Source organism: Cervus canadensis, chromosome X (genome assembly GCF_019320065.1).
Source record: "Cervus canadensis isolate Bull #8, Minnesota chromosome X, ASM1932006v1, whole genome shotgun sequence".
Taxonomy (NCBI): domain Eukaryota; kingdom Metazoa; phylum Chordata; class Mammalia; order Artiodactyla; family Cervidae; genus Cervus; species Cervus canadensis.
Window position 1 is genome coordinate 120,840,467 of NC_057419.1, and position 17,557 is coordinate 120,858,023.

Sequence of the window (17,557 nt, forward strand, 5' to 3'; positions counted from 1 at the left end):
AAAAATACAATGTGTGGAGGTAGAAAATAATTGTATGAGATTATGCAGTTTAGACACTACAAAAAAATTTGTGAACTTGGAGATAAAGCAACTGAAACTATCCAAATGAAAAGCTAAGGCAATACATGATCTGATTTTAAGCTATATTTTAAAGCTATAGTAATTAAAACAGTGTGGTACTTGCATGAAAATAGATACATTAATCAATGGAACAGAGTTGAGAGTCCAAAAGTCAACCCAGGCATATATGGTTAACTATTTGACATGGGAGTCAAGAACACTTGAAGTAAAAGCAGTCTTCTAAATAAATGGCACTGGGAAAGTTGGATATTTATATGTAAAAGAATGGAAGTAGACCCCTATCTTATATCATACACAAAGATTAACGCAAAATGGATTGAAGACTTAAATATAAGACCTGAAATCATAAAACTAGATGAAAACAGAGGACAGGCTTCTTGAAATGGGTCTTGGCAAAGATGTTTTGGATGTGATACCCAAAACACAAGCAACAAAAGCAAAAACAAACAAGTAGGACAATATCAACCTAAAATGCTTCTTCTGAGTAAAAGAAACCATAAACAAAATGAAAGGGAACCTATGTAGTGGGAGAAAGTCTTTGCAAATCGTGTATTTTCTAAGAAGTTAATGTCTAAACTATGTAAACAACTTTTACAAAATGATGATAATAATAATTTGTTTAAATGGGCAAAGGACCCATGTAGACATTGTTCCAAAGAAGATATTCACATGTCCAGCAGGCATATGAAAAGGTGCTTAGCATCATCATCATTAGGGAAATACAAATTAAAACCACAATGAGACATCACGTCACACTCATTAGAATGGCTGTTAGACAAGAGATAGCAAATGATGACAAGAATGTGGAGAAAAGAAAACCCTTGTGCACTGTTGGTGGGGATGTATGTTGGTGCAGCCACTATGGAAAACAGTATGGAGGGTCCTCAAAAAACTAAAAACAGAGCTACTATACTATCAAGCAATTCTACTTCTGGGTATATAGTGAAGGAAACAAAATCTCTATGACACAGAGACACCAGCACCCCCACATTTATTTTTTACAGTAACCAAGACAGAAACAACTAAAATGTCCATCAACAGATGAATACAAAGAAAATGTGGTATATATGTACAATGGATTACTATTCATCCATAAAGAAAAGGAAATCCTGTTATTTTCAACAACATAGTCAGACTTTGAATCTGCCTTGGGGCTCAGATGGTAAAGAATCTGCCTGCAATGTAGGAGACCTGGGTTTGATCCCTGGGTCAGGAAGTTGCCCTGGAAAGGGGCATGGCAACCCACTCCAGTATTCTTGCCTGGAGAATTCCATGGGCAGAGGAGCCCATGGGGTCACAAAGAGTCACACAGGACTGAACGACTAACACACACAGACAAACCTTGACTGTAGTTTGCTAAATGAAATAAGTCAGACAGTAAAAGTGCTGTGAGTTTGATTAACAAAGAGAACGTGTAAAATTGTCATTAGAGATATTACAGAAATTTACCAACAAAAAAATACTTAGTAGGTTTTCCAGAGTGTATCAAAGGCTCACTTGAAGTCTGTGTTCTTTTCAGAGAAGTGCTGAAACACCACATTTTATATAGCTATGCATCCTTGTTTCCTATAGCTACCATAACAAATTAACAAAATTGTAAGTGATTTTAAAAAATACAAATATGTTATCTCACAATTCTGGAGGTTAGAAGTTGAGAATGGGTCACACTGGGCTAAAATTAATGTTTTAGCAGAGCCATATTCCTTCCTGGAGGCTTTCTGTGCTTTTATTAAATTTCTAAGTCTGTGATAACAAATTACCACAAACTTAGTGGCTTACAGCATTACGGGTCGGGGCATAGACTTGGATTACCATGATATTGAATGATTTGCTTTGGAAACGAACAGAGATCATTGTGTCATTTTTGAGATTGCATCCAAGTACTGCATTTTGGACTCTTTTGTTGACTATGATGGCTACTCCATTTCTTTTCAGGGATTCTTGCCCACAGTAGTAGATACAATGGTCATCTCAGTTAAATTCACCCATTCCAGTCCATTTTAATTTGGTGATTCCTAAAATGTCGACGTTCACTCTTGCCATCTCCTGTTTGATCACTTCTAATTTGCCTTGATTCATGGACCTAACATTCCAGGTTCCTATGCAATTTTGCTCTTTACAGCATCGGACCTTGCTTCCATCACCAGTCACATCCACAACTGGGTGTTGTTTTTGCTTTGGCTCCATCCCTTTATTCTTTCTGGAGTTATTTCTCCACTGATATCCAAAAGTATATTGGGCACCTACCAACTGGAGGAGTGCATCTTTCAGTATCCTATGTTTTTGCCATTTCATACAGTTCATGGGGTTCTCAAGGCAGGAATACTGAAGTGGTTTGCCATTCCCTTCTCCAGCGGACCACATTTTGTCAGAACTCTCCATGACTAGTCTGTCTTAGGTGGCCCTACATGGCATGGCTCATAGATTGAGTTAGACAAGGCTGTGGTCCATGTAATTACATTGGTTAGTTTTCTGTGAGTGTGGTTTTCAGTCTGTCTGCCCTCTAAAGGATAAGAGGATAAAGGATAAGAGGCTTTGGAAGCTTCCTGGTGAGAGAGACCAACTGAGGGGGAAACTGAGTCTTGTTCTTATTGGCCATGCTCAGTAAATCATTAATCCAATTTTTTGTTGATGGGTGGGGCTGTGTTCCCTCCCTGCTATTTACCTGGGGCCAAACTATGGTGGAGGTAATGAAGATAACGGTGACCTCCCTCAAAAGATCCCACACATGTACTGCTACACTCAGTGCCCCCAGCCCTGCAGCAGGCCACCACCAACTCACACCTCCACCAGAGACTCCAGGACACCCACAGGCAAGTCTGGGGCAGTCTCCTATGGGGTCACTGCTCCTTTCTTCTGGGTCCTGGTGCACAAAGTTCTGTTGTACCTTCTGAGAGTCTATTTCCCAGTCCTGTGTAAGTTCTGGCAGCTCTATGGTGGGGTTAATGGCAACCTCCTCCAAGAGGGCTTATGCCATACCCAAGTCTGCTGCACCCAGAGCCTCTGTCCCTGTGGCAGACCACCGCCAACCCGTACCTCCACAGGAGATGCTCAAACACAGTTCTGTGTCAGTCTCTGTGGGGTCCCTGGGTCCCGGTGCATTCAAGGTTTGTTTGAGCCCTCTAAGCATCTCTGGCGGGAATGGGGTTTGATTCTAAATGCGAATTCGCCCCTTCTACCACCTTACTGGGGCTTCTCCTTTGCCCTTGGACGTGGGGTATCTCCTCACAGCTGCTCCAGCGCCTACCATCTTACTGGGATTTCTCTGACCTTGGACTTGGCCAGTCCAGCGAAGAATAGCTACCACTCCTGACCATGGACGTGGGGTATTTCTTCACAGCTGCTCCAGCAAAGCGCAGCTGATTATACAGTGCAAGTGAGAAATAGATTTAAGGGACTAGATCTGAGAGACAGAGTGCCTGATGAACTATGGGCGGACGTTTATGGCACTGTACAGGAGACAGGAATCAAGACCATCCCCAAGAAAAAGAAATGCAAAGAAGCAAAATGGCTGTCTGAGGAGGCCTTACAAATAGCTGTGAAACGAAGGGAAGTGAAAAGCAAAGGAGAAAAGGAAAGATATAACCATTTGAATGCAGAGTTCCAAAGAATACGAGGAGAGATAAGAAAGCCTTCCTCAGTGATCAATGCAAAGAAATAGAGGAAAACAGAATGGGAAAGACTAGGTATCTCTTCAAAAAAATTAGAGATACCAAGGGAATATTTCATGCAAAGATGGGCACAATAAAGGACAGAAATGGCATGGACCTATCAGAAACAGAAGATATTAAGAAGAGGTGGCAAGAATACATAGAAGAACTGTACAAAAAAGATTTTCACGACCCAGATAATCACGATGGTGTGATCACTCACCTAGAACCAGACATCCTGGAATGTGAAGTCAAGTGGGCGTTAGGAAGCATCACTATGAAGAAAGCTAGTGGAGGTGATGGAATTCCAGTTGAGCTATTTCAAATCCTGAAAGATGATGCTGTGAAAGTGCTGCACTCAATATGCCAGCACATTTGGAAAACTCAGCAGGGGCCATGGGACTAGAAAAGGGCAGTTTTCATTCCAATCTCAAAGAAAGGCAATGCCAAAGAACACTCAAAGTGAGAGTGAAGTCGCTCAGTCGTGTTTGACCCTTTGCGACCCCATAGACTGTAGCCTACCAGGATTCTCCATCCATGGGATTTTCCAGGCAAGAGTATTGGAGTGGGTTTCCATTTCCTTCTACAGGGGATCTTCCTGACCGAGGGATCGAACCCAGGTCTCCCACATTATAGGCAGACGCTTTACCATCTGAGGCACCAGGGAAGTCCAAGAATGCTCAGATTACTGCACAATTGCATTCATCTCACATGCTAGTAAAGTAATGCTCAGAATTCTCCAAGCCAGGCTTCAGCAGTATGTGAACCATGAACTTCCAGATGTTCAAGCTGGTTTTAGAAAAGGCGGAGGAACCAGAGATCAAATTGCCAACATCTGCTGGATCATTGAAAAAGCAAGAGAGTTCCAGAAAAATATCTATTTCTGCTTTATTGACTATGCCAAAACCTTTGACTATGTGGATTACAATAAATTGTGGAAAGCTCTTAAAGAGATAGGAATATCAGTCCACCTGACCTGCCTGTTGAGAAACCTGTGTATGCAGGTCAGAAAGCAACATTTAGAACTGGACATGGAACAACAGACTAGTTCCAAATGGGAAAAGGAGTATGTCAAGGCTGTATATTGTCTCCATGCTTATTTAACTTATATGCAGAGTACATCATGAGAAATGGGCTGTATGAAGCACAAGCAGGAATCAACATTGCCAGGAGAAATACTAATAACCTCAGATATGCAGATGATACCACCCTTATGGCAGAAAGTCAAGAAGAACTAGAGAGCCTCTTGATGAAAGTGAAAGAGGAGAGTGAAAAAGTTGGCTTAAAGCTCAACATTCAGAAAACTAAGATCATGGCATCTGGTCCCATCACTTCATGGCAAATAGATGGGGAAACAGTGGAAACAGTGGCTGACTTTATTTTTTTGGGCTCCAAAATCACTACAAATGGAATTGCAGTGATGAAATTAAAAGACACTTACTCCTTGGAAAGAAAGTTATGGCCAACCTGGCCAGCATATTAAAAAGCAGAGACATTACTTTGTCAACAAAGGTCTGTCTAGTCAAGGCTATGGTTTTTCCAGTGGTCATGTATGGATGTGAGAGTTGGACTATAAAGAAAGCTGAGCACTGAAGAATTGATGCTTTTGAACTGTGGTGTTGGAGAAGACTCTTGAGAGTCCCTTGGACGGCAAGGAGATCCAACTAGTCCATCCTAAAGGAGATCAGTCCTAGGTGTTCATTGGAAGGACTGATGTTGAAGCTGAATCTCCAATATTTTGGCCATCTGTTGCAGAGAGCTGACTGATTTGAAAAGACCCTGATGTTCGGGAAGATTGAAGGCAGGAGGAGAAGGGGACGACAGAGGATGAGATGCCTAAGTGACATCCCTGACTCAATGGACATGAGTTTGGGTAAACTCCGGGAATTGGTGATAGACAGGGAGGCCTGGCATGCTGCGATTCATGGGGTCACAAAGAGTCGGACACGACTGAGCAACTGAACTGACTGAAATGATTCATTGGAAGGACTGATGTTGAAGCTGAAACTGCAATACTTCGGCCACCTGATACGAAGAGCTGACTCATTGGAAAAGACCCTGATGCTGGAAAAGATTGAAGGCGGGAGGAGAAGAGGACGACAGAGGATGAGATGGTTGGATGGCATCACTGACTTAATTGACATGAGTTTGAGTAAACTCCGGGAGTTGGTGGTGGACAGGGAGGCCTGACATGCTGCAGTCCGTTGGGTCGCAAAGAGTTGGAGACGACTGAGTGACTGAACTGAACCAAACTGTAGTGGCTTACAAAGGAGAGAAATTTATCCTTTTATATTCTGGATGCCAAAAATCCAAAATCAAGGTGTCAAAAAGGGCCACCGTCACTTTTTGGAACTCTAGGAGAAAATCCTTCCTTGCCTCTTTCAGCCTCTGGTATCTTAACATGTTTTTTGACTTGTAGCTATATCACTTCAATCTGTACCTTCATCCTTAATTGCTTTCTTCTCTCCTCTGTCTTCCATACTTCTGTCCATCTCAAATCTCTCTGTTTCTTTCTTTAAATTTCTATTTTTACTTTATAATAATTTTATTTATTTTTTACTGTACTGGAGTTTCACTGCTGCATGGCTTTTCTCTAGTTGTTGTGAGAGGGGGCTACTCTCTAGTTGAGATGTGTGGGTTTCTCATTGTAGTGGCTTCTCTTGTTGCAGAGCACAGACTCTAGGGTATGTGAGCTTCAGTGGTTGCAACATGTGGTCTCAGTAGCTGTCGTACATGGGCTTAGTTGCTCCGACGCATGCGGGGCCTTCCCAGACCAGGAATTGAACCCATGTCTCCTGCTTTGGCAGGCAGATTCTTATCCATTGAGCCATAAGCGAAGCCCCTCCTTTTTTCTTTTCTTTTTTTTTTTTTTTAACTCTCACTTTGTAGTGGTATATTTAGGATTAGGTGTGACACAGTTATTTATTGCTGAGTGAGCAAACCCAACCCCCTAGTGGGGTCTGCAAACTCCAGTGCTCCCCACACTGCCTGTGAGCTGCCAGCCCCTCTGAGCTGGCCGTCCTGCCAACACTGCCTGCACCCAGCCCCACTCCCCCTGGCTCCTAGGAATCCTCAGGTCCTCCCTTCAGGCTCCCCATCACCTGTTTTCTTTATAATAACATTTGTCTTTGGAATTGGAGACCACTCAGATAATGCAGGATAATCTGATCTCAAAATTTGTAGTTTAGTTGCATCTGAAAAATTATATTTCCCAAGTAGCATTTCGTTTACACATTGTACAGGGATTTTACATAGACATGTCTTTTGTGGGGCCATCATTTATCCCAATATGGACACAATTAGTTTTCTTATATTTTTCAGCTTTTGGATGCTGTCTGAGTTCTTTGTCTCATAGCACCTTTCCATCTTCAAAATAAAAAATGGATAATTGTGTCTCCCTCATACTATATGACTCTGACTCTGATTTTCCTGCTTTTGCATGAAAGAACCCTTGTGGTTACATTGCCTTCTCACCCCATCCTGATACTATCACTTTCATCCTGATATAAAAGTATAACATTCCCCTCTCAAAGTCACTTGATTAGCAACCTTAATTACCTAATTTAAGTTCAAGGGAATAGGAGTTGGATGTTTTGAGAGAACAAATATTCTGCCCACCACACTATAGAAAATAGGACTGCCCTTTGTTCATCAGAGATGCATATTTTCCCATATTTTTCATAAGTCTATTCAATGTTCATAGTAACAAAGTCAGGTGCATTTAATTTCCATTTAAGTTATTATCCAGTTGAATTCTAAACTGTCTGCACAATGTTTGTGTTATTCTCTCTGTAAGAAAGCAGAGACTGCTTATTAATTTTAATCACATTTGGATTTCATCATATATAACTTTGTGCTCAACTTGCTAATATTTACTCACATGCAGAGTATTTTTCTTTCCTTGGAAATGAAAATAAGTCAAGGGATGTTGACTGGATTATGTTGATTTAATTATATTATTCTTACTATAGTCAAATAAAAGTTTTTAAAATAATAACTTAGAAGTCATATTGGGGGTTTTAGTTATAAAAGTTTTTGCAAAAGAAAAGCCAAGTGTTTGTCTTGGCCTATGGAAATGGAAATGGGCTGAATTTTTTGCTTCTTTGTTTTATTTTTGTTTTCATGCTCTTATTAATGGTGATCTTATGTTATTCAAGCAAATGTAATTATTACTGGTGTTACTGTTGATTTTTCATAGCGTTATTGTTCATACCATTACATACCATTTTTGCTTCCAGTTTTATTGAGATACAGCTGACATATAGCACTGAATAAGTTTAGGGTATGCTGCTAAGTCACTTCAGTCATGTCCGACTCTGTGCGACTCCATAGACGGCAGCCCACCAGGCTCCCCTGTCCCTGGGATTCTCCAGGCAAGAATACTGGAGTGGGTTGCCATTTCCTTCTCCAAGTTTAGGGTAGACAGCATAATAATTTGATTTACATACATTATGAAATGATGACCACAATATGTTTAGTGAACATTTATCATCTCATATAGATAAAAAAAATTAAAGAAATAGAAAAACATTTTCCTTATGATGTGCACTTTCAGGATTTACTCTCTTAACCATTTTCATACATACCATACGGTAGTGGTAACTGTAATCATCATGTTGTAGGTTACATCCCTAGTACTTATTTAACTTATCCCTGGGAGTTTGTGTTTTCTGATCACCTTCATCCAATTCCCACTCCTCGACCTCTCTTTCTGGAAACTACAAATATAATCTCTTTTTCTATGAGTTTGTTGGTTTGCTTGTTTTTGAAGAATCCATTAGTGATCTTTTAAAGGTAGAATTTGAAAAACTTCTGAACTAGGTTTACTTTAGTAAATATGAAGGTTTGATAATTTAATAGAATTTTATATTCTTCTTATAGTATAATGAGAAATATTCAAAATTGATTCATTGAAATATTTTTCTTATTTCCTGCATTTTATTAACCCAAAGTATAAAGTTTACTGATGTTATCAGTTTAACAATAATCTAAAAAAAATTTTTGTAAAATCAGGTATGTCTATAATCAATTACATTGACTGCATGATGATAAAAATAGATATGAGATATAGGTTTAATCAATAAAGGTGTATTTCCTGGTTTAGTGATATCACTCCAAAATGCTGAGCACCAAATGAGTCATAAATCTGAGAAAGATCAAGTCACAGTTGAATATATATTACTGAAACACAAAGTACATAGAGGATGAAATAATAAAATAACTAAGTTAGTATCATTCAGCAATCTATTCAATAAATATATTTTGATCATGTTATGTATGATGGATATAATAGATCAAACAAGCAAATAAATCTAATGCAGTTTGGTATATGCCACTGTAGAAGATATGCAAAGTCCTGAGAGTGTACATATAAAGCATTCTAATTCCTAGAATATGAAAACACTATAGAAGATATAATCCTCCAATTTTTTTTCTTCAATAAGTTCTATAAAGTTAAGTAAATTATATATGTATTAGCATACAAAGACAACAATAATAAATCAAATACTATAAAGGATTTGGAATATAAATGCTAAAAAGATGTAGAAAAAATAAAGGTCACTGGAGCAGTGAACTAATAGAATTTGAGCAGGACCCTGATGAAAGAGTTGGCCTTCAGTGAGTGGAAGTGTAGTGCAAGAATATTATAGTCAGAGTATACAACATGCAATAGAGGAACAGTAACAAAAATGGCAGCTAAGAAGATGGGGAATAAAAAAGAGGCACAGTGAAGACTAGAACAAGAATTTTGTGGAAGGGGATAGTATGTGATAAGCTTGATTAAAAAAAATAGTGGGCCAAAATTGTGAAGTGTTAGAGATTTTTGGTTTGTTCAGGTCATTTATAATGAGCTCTTGGGTCAACCATAAAAATACAGCTCTAAGATCTCGTACTACAGAAAATGTAATAGAAGATTCCAGGAGCTGCCAGTGAATGACTGAATGCCACAGTGATACTAAGGCAGATCCATTCTTATGAGATGTAGGACTAATCTCACAGGGCAACTTTGGTCTCAGGACACTATATCAACCTGACCTTAATTTTCCTAAAACTGTATTGCAGTCTGAGACTCTTCATAGCTAATTCTTTCCTTCACAAAGGCCAGACTTGCAGTGAAGAGTAACAGTTCTTTCCCTCTTCTCTAGCTTCCTGTCTCAACTTCTCCATGCTCCCACAGGGCTTTATGGCAATAAAATTTCTTGCCCTTTGGATAACACAACTCTTATAAATTCTTAACCTGGAAAGTGCAATGATTAAAATGATATTTTATTAGGACTAAAATTGTAATGCTATACCAAAAGAAGTAAAAAGTAAAGCCCAGGAAATTGGGAAGGTATGGATTTATTTAAGAGCTATGTGAAATGACCACACTTATGGCAGAAAGTGAAGATGAACTAAAAAGCCTCTTGATGAAAGTGAAAGAGGAGAGTGAAAAAGTTGGCTTAAAGCTCAACATTTGGAAAACTAAGATCATGGCATCTGGTCCCATTACTTCATGGGAAATAGATGGGGAGACAGTGGAAACAGTGTCAGACTATTTTTGGGGGCTCCAAAATCACTGCAGATGGAATTGCAGCCATGAAATTAAAAGACACTTACTCCTTGGAAGGAGAGTTATGACTAACCCAGATAGCATATTAAAAAGTAGAGACATTACTTTGTCAACAAAGGTCCGTCTAGTCAAGGCTATGGTTTTTCCAGTGGTAGTGTATGGATGTGAGATTTGGACTGTGAGGAAAGCTGAGTGCCGAAGAATTGATGCTTTTGAACTGTGGTGTTGGAGAAGACTCTTGAGAGTCCCTCGGACTGCAAGGAGATCCAACCAGTCCATCCTAAAGGAGATCGGTCCTGGGTGTTCATTGGAAGGACTGATGCTGGGGCTGAAGCTCCAGTACTTTGGCCACCTGATGTGAAGAGCTGACTCATTGGAAAAGACCCTGATGCTGGGGGAGGATTGGGGGCAGGAGGAGAAGGGGATGACAGAGGATGAGATAGCTGGATGGCATCACCGACTCGATGGACATGAGTTTGAGTGGACTCCGGGAGTTGGTGATGGACAGGGAGGCCTGGCGTGCTGCATTCATGGGGTCACAAAGAGTTGGACACGACTGAGCGACTGAACTGAACTGAACTGAACTGAGATGATAGGAAATTCAAATTTGACAACACATATAGCAAGAAACCTGTGTTGGGAAGACTGCCCTGGAGGAGGGCATGGCAACTCATTCCAGTATTATTGCCTGGAGAATCCCCATGGACAGAGGAGCCTGGCAGGCTACAGTCCATGGGGTTGCAGAGGCGAACCTGACTGAGCGACCAAGCGCATCACAGATGGCAAGAAAATGGTAGAACAGGTATGATGTAGAATTATTTGCTCTGATAAAGAGAAGCAATACATATGTCCAATCAAGGATTTCCTTCCAAAACACACAATGAACTTCTTCAAATCAGTTTAATAAGACTGTTCAAGTCAGATTAGCTTAAACAGGTTCTTCCCTGTAGATGACGCCCAATCTCCAATAAACATATTAATATGTAGTCAGCATCAATTAGTCATTAAAGGGATGATAATTAAAATCAGAATGAGGAACTATTAAATGCTTGTAATAATGCCGAAATTTTTAAAAGCAGATAGATAGTACCCAGTTTTTGTTAAGATGTATGACAATCTGATTTCCTGTATACACCTGGTAGAGTAAACTGGTACATTCAGTTTGGAAAAACATTTGGCAATAACTAATGTAGTTGACTATATGTAAACTCACTAGTCCAGGATTTCCATTTCATTCCTGGTATATTAATTCTCATTGCTGTGTAGTTTCTATTCTTTGAATATACTAAAGCTTATGTATTCATTCTACTGTATGTATATAAAGCCATATAAAGTTTGAAACCAAGGGGAACTAATCTGTGAAGCTAAAAGTCAACACTGGTCATTCTTGGTTGAGTGTGCTCCAATGCTGTTGAAAATATTATATTTATTGGCTTGAATGATGGTTATCCATGTATTCACTTTGAAAATTCATCTAATTATATACTTATGACTTATGCATCAATAAAATATTGTATGTTGTGTGTTATACATGCATATTGTACTTATATATTAAGGGAAATTTTAAGATAACAAAAAGTTATGGTCTTGTGGCTTAGACAGTCAAGAGTCTGCCCACAACTTGGAAGACCAGGGTTCGATCCCTGGGTCAGGAAGATCCCATGGAGAAGGAATGGCAACCCACTCCAGTATTCTTGCCAAGAGAATTCCATGGACAGAGGAGCCTGGCGGACTACAGTCCATGGGGTCGCAAAGAGTCGGACACACTTTCCAAACTAAAATGTTCACATTATTCTTGTTCTATTGATCTTACTGTATACGGTTTTACTGTTGTTCAATGTTTATTATTTTCTAGATTTATTGAGTTAAATAGGATTTGACTTTCCCATTAGAGAGCAAAATCTTGAGCACTAGGATAATCTTCATGTTCATTCATGGATCTCTCCTTAAACAAAACATACCTTGGTCCCAAAACCTTTGGTCATTGCTCTTGTATCTCCATTTCTTGTATGAAGGATGCACCAATACACACATATTCCATGTTTGTGTGTGCTAGGTTGAAAATTGTATGTATTTTTAACTTCCCAACATTATCACCTTAAATTTCCACTACTATGTATTAATTATTAAGACTTTTTAATTATTTAAGACTTTTATTAACAGGTGCTTACAGTTTGTTGACGTTTTAAAAAAATCAAGCTGTAAACTTTTATTACAAATTAGAAATGAGGTTTTAAAAATATCAAAACTTGACCAAATATTAAACAATATTAAACAATTTTAAAAAAAGGTATATAAAGAAAAACCAGGCTCTTCAGAAAAAAAAAACACACACCGTTTTTATTAACAAAAAGAAATGTCTTTATCTAAAAATAATAAAAACTCCATGCTGAATAGATAATACAGACAGTTCTGGTTATCTGTTCAACAGACAAAAAGCAAGAACTTATGATCTTCTGTTCCAATATTTTGTTCATTTCTAATTGCTGGAATTTCATGTTAATTACTTCTTGTTGAATGACTAAACCAAATGATGGTAGAGATGATTAACTGTCATTGACTCAGCTCCTTTCTGCTCAGTCTAGGAAGCAGACAGATTCTTAGCTTATGGATCAGCTGCTTTTGTTTCTTTCCCATCTCCTGGTTGAGCATCTGTATCAGTAATTGAGGTTGCAGCAGTACCAAGGTTGAAGTGGTTGCTGACCTTGGGTCTCATCTTGATTTTCTTTATTTTCTTCATTGCTGTCCTCTCTGGGCTGTGTTTGGTGAGGAGGGCCCCTGTAGAACTGTGACCTAGGTATAATCCCATAGTTATTCTGTCTCACTGGTCTACTTTGTTCTATCGCACCCTGGTTGTCAGCACCCTCCATCACTTCCCCTGCAAATGATGGTTGGAACACTGTGATCATTGTCCATAGGGTCTCCATACGTACTAAAGTGGGAACGTTCGCCTGCCATAGGGCCTAGCATTCAGGAGTATTCTCCGATCTCTCATTCTCTTCCTCCTTCTCACTGTTCTGCTAATTGTGCTGGTAACTGGGTGGACATGGATAACTTCCCTAATGGTTCAGTTCAGTTCAGTTCAGTTACACAGTCATATCCGACTGTTTGCAACCCCATGAACCACAGCACACCAGGCCTGCCTGTCCATCACCAACTCCCGGAGTCTACCCAAACCCATGTCCATAGAGTTGGTGATGCCATCCCACCATCTCATCCTCTGTAGTCCCCTTCTCCTCCTGCCCTCAATCTTTCCCTGCATCAGGGTCTTTTCAAATGAGTCAGCTCTTCACATCAGGTGACCAAAGTATTGGAGTTTCAGCTTCAACATCAGTCCTTCCAATGAACACCCAGGACTGATCTCCTTTAGGATCGACTGGTTGGATCTCCTTGCCGTCCAAGGGACTCTCAAGAGTCTTCAACACCACAGTTCAAAAGCATCAATTCTTCTGCGCTCAGCTTTCTTTATAGTCCAACTCTCACATCCACACATGACCACTGGAAAAACCATAGCCTTGACTAGACGGACCTTTGTTGGCAAAGTAATGTCTCTGCTTTTTAATATGCTGTCTTAGGTTGGTCATAACTTTCCTTCCAAGGAGTAAGTGTCTTTTAATTTCATGGCTGCAATTCCATCGGCAGTGATTTTGAAGCCCCAAAAAATAAAGTCAGCCACTGTTTCCACTGTTTCCCCATATATTTGCCATGAAGTGATGGGACCAGATGCCATGATCTTAGTTTTCTGAATATTGAGCTTTAAGCCAACTTTTTCACTCTCCTCTTTCACTTTCATCAAGAAGCTCTTTAGTTCCTCTTCACTTTCTGCCATAAGGGTGGTGTCATCTGCCTATCTGTGGTTATTGATATTTCTCCCGGCAATCTTGATTCCAGCTTGTGCTTCTTCCAGCCCAGCGTTTCTCATGATGTACTTTGCATATAAGTTAAATAAGTAGGGTGACAATATACAGCCTTGACATACTCCTTTCCCTATTCGGAACCAGTCTGTAGTTCCATATCCAGTTCTAACTGTTGCTTCCTGACCTGCATACAGGTTTCTCAAGAGGCAGGTCAGGTGGTCTGATATTCCCATCTCTTTAGGAGTTTTCCACAGTTTGTTGTGATCTACACAGTCAAAGGCTTTGACATAGTCAATAAAGCAGAAATAGATGTTCTTCTGGAACTCTCTTGCTTTTTCTGTGATTGAACAGATCTTGGCAATTTGATCTCTGGTTCCTCTGCTTTTTCTAAATCCAGCTTGAACATCTGGAAGTTCATGTGCTGTTGAAGCCTGGCTTGGAGAATTTTGAGCATTACTTTGCTAGCATGTGAGATAAGTGCCTCTGCCAGAGACTCCTGGACCCTCACAGTCTAACAAAACTTGCCCCACTGGAGAAGGCAATGGCAAACCACTTCAGTATTCTTGCCTTGAGAACCCCATGAACAGTATGAAAATTTGCTTTAGTAAATCTGAAAAATGCTGGTGCTCTGCAACTGACTTCCAAGCCTAGCAATGGTTTTAAGCACTTAATTCCTTGTATTAAATCCCTTTTCAGAAGAAATATCTAGAATGATTTTTATATCCCATATCATGCTGATATAGTCTCAATATTATAATGTTTGAGGAAATAACTACTTTTAGCAAACATAACTAATCCAATTACATTTTCTTAGGTGAAGTGTTCAATTCAGCAAGTACATGTGCTTTTATTGTTTTTAAAGTTCATTTTTATCCTTATATCAGCTTACGTTGGGGCTTCCCTGGTGGCTTAGCTGTAAAGTATCTGCATGTAATACAAGAGCCACAGGAAACACGGGTTCGATCTCTGGGTCTAGAACATCCTCTGGAGAAGGGAATGGCTACCCATTCCAGGATTCTTGCCTGGAGAATTCTATGGACAGAGAAGCCTGATGGGCTGCGGTCCCTGGGGTCACAAAGAGTCAGACATGACTGACTAATACTTTCACAGCTTATGCTAGGGCACATGTAAATTACAATTATTCATTGATCATCTACAGGTGTGCCTCTGAGATATTATAGGTTTAGTTGAGTCAAGCAAATTTTTTGGCTTCCCAGGACATATGAAAGTTATGTTCATACTGTATTATAGTCTATTAAGTATACAATAGCATTATGTGTAAAAAATTTATATACCTTAATTATAAAGTAATGCTGAGGGGGAAGGATATATTAGGAGTTTGGGATTAATATATAGATATATACACACTACTATATATAAAATAGATAACCAAAGGACCTACTGTATAGCACAGGGACTTATGCTGTTTTCCATAATAACCTATAACAAAGATTCTGAAATGGAATATGTATAATAAAAGGTATATGTATAATTAAATCACTTAGCTGTATACTTGAAAACTAACACAATGTTGCAAATTAACTATCAATAAAAATAATAATGTTGTTGGAAAAATGATGCCTATACACTTACTTGAGGAAGGGTTACCACAAACCTTCATTATGTAAAAAGCACTATCTATGAAGAGTGATAAAGCAAAGTACATTAGAACAAGATATGCTGTACTATCTTTTTAACATTGTTCTATGTCCTGGTGTTATAAGAATATTTTATAACACACTTTTTGCTTATAATATTATATTAGAAATTATAATCCTTGGTTTGGCAACTAAGACTTCTGTTGTTATAAGGACAATTGGATTAAGTAAAATATTGTCTTATTTTATTCCACACTATAACCTGTCATATTGTAAGAATTGATTGCATTATAAAGTTTACCATTTACTTAATAAACATAATTTCCTTCTATGTACAAAAATCTATGTTTGTTTGCAGAGTTACAAAGATGAATGCAATGTGGTCCATTTTGCAATACACACACAACCCAAGTGACAAGGATAAGCATAGTCATGGCAAATTATAATGAGTTTAGCTTATGTTGAACTCAACATAGAAGTATTAAAAAATGGCAAACTACGATAGCATAACCAAAGGGTTTCTTTCTGCATCAAGAGTTGAATAAACCTTGACATTTGAATAGAAATGTTATCTGCCCCTAATTTGAATTCAATTGAGGCTAACAAGGAAGAAGGACATTTTGGATATACAGAACAGCTAGAAAATAATATAAACGCATCAAAATCAAAGCACTATTAGGTAATCAAAAATATTACATGATATTGAAGTATAAATTTTATGCTATCAGGATGAGTTTGAATTTTATTTTCTAGGCAATCAGAAGCCAATAAAAGAGAGTTCGCAGTGGAAAACATGATCAAAGTTGAATTTAGAATTCCAGTGGTAATAGGAATTATGGAATAGAGGAGAGAATAATAGGTGTTCTGAAAATACCAATATCCTTCCTTTTCCTTGTCCTTAATGTCCATTTTGCAAAGGTGATGCTGTGTCATTGACATAACTGTTGGAGTGTAAGCGCTTGACATTAAACTTTTAAAATTATTGATTGTAATGTAAGTGTCTGATATTAAGTTTTTGATTGCCAAGGCATCCATTTCAAAGACATCCATCTCAAACATATTGTCAGCTATATGACATAGCTCAACTAAATGAAAAACCAGCCTGCCCCACCATGAGGTTTTCCTTTTAAAACCCTGAATAACCTAGGTTTACTGACAGTGACCTCTCTGTTTCCTTCCCATGCTCTAATTCCCACTCTTATGCTTAAATTCTCCAATAACGAGTGAACCTGTGGAGTCTTAGGCATCCCTCTTTTGGACACCAATAAAGGCAGAGCTCCAGGTTGGCATGCTTTCTCTCTATTTCCTCATGACTTTGCTATGTGGCCCTTGAGTGTGCCATCCATGTACCTTCTAGGACCTCTGTCTGAGTAAAACATATCTTTTTTTTTTTTTTTTTTTTACTGCTACAGCCTTTTGTTTCACATACTACAAAAATAATGTTCATGACAGGAAATTTAGAAACTAGAGAAAAACAGAAAACAAGACAATAAAAATCACCCAGAGGTGATTATTAAGGCTTCTATCCAGAGATAACACTGAGTAATACATACCTTTTTTCCCAAAAGTTCCTTGATGGATTTTTTGCTGATGTGCATCTTGCAATCAAAACAAGAACCACAAGAGCCTGTCCAGCCACAACACTGACTTTGGTTGGGAAGATATCTGTGGGGGATCTCGTAAGTACATCAAACATTCCTAGACAACAGTGTCACTATTGATATGCTGAGAATGACAGTGAAAACCTGGCTTGTAACAAAAATGAGGTACTTAACAACTGAAGTGCTTCAGAAGTGAAAATGAAAGTGAAGGTGGCCC

General features: G+C 38.8%; 1 pseudogene; it reads right to left on the bottom strand.

The window, feature by feature from the left end:
• Positions 1-12,805: 12,805 nt before the first annotated feature.
• Positions 12,806-17,337, bottom strand: LOC122435715 (annotated as a pseudogene).
• Positions 17,338-17,557: the final 220 nt, after the last annotated feature.